Below are 6,000 nucleotides of genomic sequence, written 5' to 3'. Positions count from 1 at the left end.
TTATTTTACTATGCATTAGTAAACATTTTATGAGGAATCCAATTTTGAGTTCAATGTCCCTTTAGAAGGGATAAAATGACTATTCAACCTGATCAAAGAAAGCTAATCATTTTTATTGCCCATAATAAAAAGAACAGAAGAGAGAATTATACTACACTTACATTCATTCATCTTAAAACAAAGAAACATCAACATTTCACAATTTATAGTTGTAATTGTATGTATTTCCAGCTATTGTAATGATAAATTATGGTTGGAAATATGTGAAAAACTGGATAAATTTATTTTATTGTACATAATACTGCAAAATGTAAACATAAACTACACATAAACAAACAGTGCTAGATTACAAGTTGACCATACAAATGTATATGTTATGGTGCTGATATCACTAGTGTAATCCATAACATATGCATTTTTCCGTTCAAATGACGTTTCTTGTGTTTGTGAGTTAGTTTCACATGTGATATAGTCATTCATGGTGCATGTAAACCTAATACAAAAATATAGTCAATTCTAAAACATGAAATGAAAAAAAACCCAGAGCGCCTTACAACTATCTAAATATAGAAAATAATTTTCATATACAACTTTGAAAAAATAGTATCCGTATTGGAACTCTCTTCAAACATTAATATATTACAACATCAAACATGAACTAAACTAGATGTCCATAGTCAATAGTAAAATAATGTTTGCATAAAAAGATATATAGCTGAGTAGCCAAAAGAAATGGTCTTCTTTTGATTCCCCAATACGGCCAGTGGTTGTGTGTAAACCGTCTCTCCTTGCGGCCATCCTCTCACGGCAGACAATAGTCTAAAAAGGACTCACAAACACCAAAAAGACAAAACGGCCGTAAGAGCGCAAGAGATTTAAGTGCAGATTAAAAAGAAGTAAAATGTAACCCTTTGCTGACGGTACTTATTTGTTCTGATGTAAACAAATAAGTAATAATTGTTTTGAGGTTGTTACATGTGAGTGTGTTTTCAACATTTATTAACCCCTTCCTGTATGAACGATCGTGTGATTTCAATGATGGGATCTTGTCAGGGGGAGTGCCTATGACACTAGGCACCCTCTCCAGCCCGCGATCCTTTACAGGAAGCGTCTATGGTTTAAAGGGCCATTATACACTCATTTTTTCTTTGCATAAATGTTTTGTAGATGATCTATTTATAAAGCCCATAAAGTTTGTTTTTTAAAAAAATGTATAATTTTGCTTATTTTTAAATAACATTGCTCTGATTTTCAGACTCCTAACCAAGCCTCAAAGTTTTATTTGAATACCGTCAGCTACCTTCTCCAGCTTGCTCCTGTTTGTGTAAACGGTCTTTTCATATGCAAAAGAAGGGGGAGGGGGGGAGTGTCTTATTTGCCACTTGCAGTGGGCTTTCCAACTGCCTTTTCAACAGAGCTAAACTGAAAACTTCTAAGTACATTTTTAAACCATTTTATACTGGATTTTTATATCAGTATCTGTGCATCTTATTCTTTATAGTAGTGTCTATTACATGCAGTTATAAGAAAATGAGTGTATACTGTCCCTTTAAGTACAGTCAAATGGCTAGGACGTTCCATGCATGGAACGTCCTAGCAGCGGGAAGGGGTTAATAAATGTTGAAAACACACTCACATGTAACAACCTCAAAACAATTATGAGATATTGAAAAGCTCAGACATCCACACAGAACACGGTACCGTCTTTCTGTAGATGCCAAACAGACAGACTTGCATTTAGCCAATCAGTGCTGACTCATAAATAACTCCACAGGAGTGAGCACAGTGTTATCTATATGGCACACATGAACTAGCGTTGTCTAACTGTGAAAAACTGTAAAAATGCACTGAGTTAAGAGGCAGTCTTCAATGGTTTAGAAATCAGTTTATGACCCTACCTAGATTTAGCTTTTAACAAAGAATACCAAAGGAATAAAGCAAATTTGATGATAAAAGTAAATTGGAAAGTGCTTTAAAATGGCATGCCCTATCTGAATCATGAAAGTTTATTTTTGACTTTACTGTCCCTATAATTGAATGTCTGGGTTAGATTACATGAGCATGACATGCGTAAAATACCATGGTGAAATATTTTTACCTAATAATTGTCAAACTGGACTCTTATATAAGCAGGGCGCAAAGTAATGCGTCTCATACAATCGGTATCGCTGCACTAGTAATCTGGCCCACAAAGTATAAACAAGATGAATGCTCAATGCAATCACAAATGTAAAAATATAGGGTTTTATCAAGCTGCGGATGAGCGCATGTGACAGTTTGTAGCCAATAGTTATAAAGCATCAGTCTTACGACTGCTGTTTCTTAGCCTTCTCTTCCAGCTCTAAACTAGTCCCGACTAGTCCAACCTGGGTGATTGACAGCTCCTGCTCTTCTTCCGTAATTGTTTGCGTTAGAGCAGGAGGCAGCATTGCACAAGGAGCTACTCCTGTAATGATAAATGATGCTGCTAGCCTCAGTCACAGTTGTACAGATTCCTTAATTGGGAACTTTTCTACCTGCACATTAATAAATGGAGCCCATATTCTTAAATCTTAGTAAATATAGTAATATAATAAAGTAACACAATGGTGCACTGCAATAACTGTATATATTGCTAATTCATCAACAATTTGCAAGAAATTTCATTGTACTCTGAGATGCAACAAATAAAGTTTTTTTTACTTACAATAAGAAAGAAAAAATGCTTAAAGGGATATTAAACCCCAAAAAATGATTTTGTTATTCAGACAGAGCAAACCATTTTTAAAAAGTTTCTAATTTACATCTGTTATCAAATTTGCTTTGTTCACCTGATTTTAGGGTTGAAAAGATACCTAGGTAGGTATGTGGTGCACTACAATGGCCGGAAATAAGACTGCCATCTAATGCTCTTGCATACAGATAAAATTTTTGCTAAACTGTTGCCATATAGTGCACCAAAAATGGTCTGGCTCTTAAACATACACCCTGTTTTCAACCAAAGATTCCAAGAGAACGAAGAACAATTGATAATAGACCTAAATCACATGATCTATCTGAATCATGAAAGAAAACATTGGTGTTTCATGTCCCGTTGTTAAATAGTAAATAACTCAATAAAACAGTTCTGTATATGAATAGCTTGTTTTAAATGTAATAATATGTCTGAGCCAAAGTCTTTTTCCATGTAATTAATAACAAGGTTTGTTTAGTAAAAAACATATATTGGCTTGTGGGTGGTTACAGAGTGAGTCTTTAGTTGAAGATAAAAGGACAAATTAAATAACGTCTTGTGTATATGTATAATTGTTCACTGCTCTTTGTTTTTAGTCTGCTGCTAAAAGCTTCCAACATTTGTTTGTTCTGGTTCTACATCATTTAATACTCAAACAACATTTTCCATAATTATTAAGTACCTGTATATATTTTTTTTATACAAAATCATCATTATCCTTTTGTAGTATTGATTTAACAGTTGTCATGATGACTGTTTTAATGGTTTCATAATGTTTCTAACTACACCCACATATGATAGTGTTACATTAAAGAAATATTCAGAATTAAAGTAGTGTTTAGACATAGGGATGCCACTGTTTAAATTAGCAATGTTTAAAAACCCCAGTATGCTGTCACATTGAGATAAATAGTACCAAACATTTAAATAAATACATTCATACATAAATGAACAACAAACTTGCTTTTAAAGGACCAGTAAATACGGTAGGTTTGCATAATCAACAAATGCATGATAAAAAGACAATGCATTAGCACTTAGGCACCAATATTCAAAACATTGTAAATATTTTCAAAGAAAAGGGACGTGGCTGAGCAGTGCTGGTGAGCAGCGATGTCTCTCCCACACAGAAGTCAATGGGAGTGTGACGTCACCACCCACATCGCTGACATTGTCGCTCATCTACATTTTCTTGCGGCCTGTGGGGGAACCTATTTGAAGTGGGCATACACGGCGCAGACAGTGTGCTCACTAAAACTAAAAATAGTTTTCATGTAGGCACACTCCAAATATTGCCTGTGGGACCTAAGTTGCACGACACCTATGCTAACTACCTCAGATTATGTAAGTCTCGCCAACTAATATCTGGTCAGACAAACATGGCCGCTATCCTCCTCACAATGTGCACTTTGCTGATTCGAACATATCGCACTGGTGGTGATATATCCGAATCGATGTGCAGCCTACTCCCCCTAGCATGTCCCGCGAACTCCCCCTGAACGCCTATACCTACGTCACATCTGAGGTACATTCCGCCTGCTCCACCTCGCTACCACCCACCGACCTACACCTACGTCAGAGCTAACCTACAATGCCCCTGCACCGCCCAGCTAACTCTCCCTGACCGCCTACACCTACACACCTGGAACGCCCCCGCTAAGTCCCTAATACCGCCTACACTGCAAGCTACCTGACTATAATAAAGTATACTAAATAGTAGACCTCCCCATTATAACTATAGGAGCTAAGATGCTAAAATTATAAACAAAGTTTAGCCCCTTAAGGATCAAGGATGTGCTATGTACGTCCTCAAAAAAACAACAGTTAAGGACCAAGGACGTACATAGCACATCCTCAGTGAAACTGAACGCTGGAAGCAGCTACCAATGCAGAGAGGGCCCTCTGTGGCCCTCTCTGCATCAGCCAACGAGGGTGCTGATCGTTGGTGGCGTGGGAGGGCTTGTACGTCTACAAAAAAACAACAGTTAAGGACCAAGGACGTACATAGTACGTTCTCAGTGAAACTGAGTGCTAGAAGCAGCTACCCATGCAGAGAGGGCCACTCTGTGGCCCTCTCTGCATCGGCCAGCGATGATGCCGATCGTTGGTGGCATGCGAGGGCTTGGAGGGACGTGGGTGGGCGGCCCATCGCGGGAGGAGGGCGGGAAGCCGGCCTGAAGGAGGTGTGAAGGGGAGCAGATGGGACCGACCGCTATGCCACGCTACATCGATCATGGCAGTAGGAAGGAGGGAGGAGGGGGAAGGAAGAGAGGGGGATCCTATGTGGGATCCATGTTTGTAAAGGGATGTGGGAGGGGTGTTTGCTAATGAGGGGGGGGCAGCTACACTATGGAATTTTTTTTTTTCTCAACAAAAAAACAATAATTTATAGCAAACTGGGTACGGGCAGACAGCTGCCAGTACCTAAGATGGCAGCAAATATGTAGAGGGGGGAGGGTTAGAGAGCTGTCTGGGGGGCTCAGGGAGGTTGGTAATGGGAGACTGGTAAGGGGGGATCCTATACTGCAGAAATTATATGATAAAATAAATAAACAAAAAAACTTAAAAAAAAACTTTTATTTTAGTACTGGAAGACTTTCTGCCAGTACTTAAGATGGGGGGTGAGAATTGTGAGATGGGGAGGAAAGAGAGCTGTTTGAGAGGGGTCAGAGAGGGATCAGGGGGTGGGATGTGTCAGGTGGGAGGCTGATCTCTACACTAAAGATAAAATTACCCTAAAAGTGACCTAATTAACCCATTCACTGCTGGGCATAATACACATGTGGTGCGCAGTAGCATTTAGTGGCTTTCTAATTACAAAAAAGCAACGCCAAAGCTATAAATGTCTGCTATTTCTGAACAAAGGGGATCCCAGAGAAGCATTTACAACCATTTGTGCCATAATTGCACAAGCTGTTTGTAAATAATTTCAGTGAGAATCTAAAGTTTGTGAAAAAGTTAACGTTTTTTTTTATTTGATCGCATTTGGCAGTGAAATGGTGGCATGAAATATACCAAAATGGGCCTAGATCAATACTTTGGGTTGTCTACTAATATATATATATATATATATATATATATACACATGTCAAGGGATATTCAGGGATTCCCGATAGATATCACAATGTAACTATCGCTAATTTTGAAAAAATGGTTTGGAAATAACAAAGTGCTACTTGTACTTATTGTCCTATTAAAAGAAAAGAACATGTAAACATTGGGTATTTTTAAATTTAGGACAAAATTTAGAAACTATTTAGTATGGGTGTTTTTTGATGGTTGTAGAT

Source organism: Bombina bombina, chromosome 10 (genome assembly GCF_027579735.1).
Source record: "Bombina bombina isolate aBomBom1 chromosome 10, aBomBom1.pri, whole genome shotgun sequence".
Taxonomy (NCBI): Eukaryota; Metazoa; Chordata; class Amphibia; order Anura; family Bombinatoridae; genus Bombina; species Bombina bombina.
Note: the sequence above shows the minus strand (reverse complement) of the source record.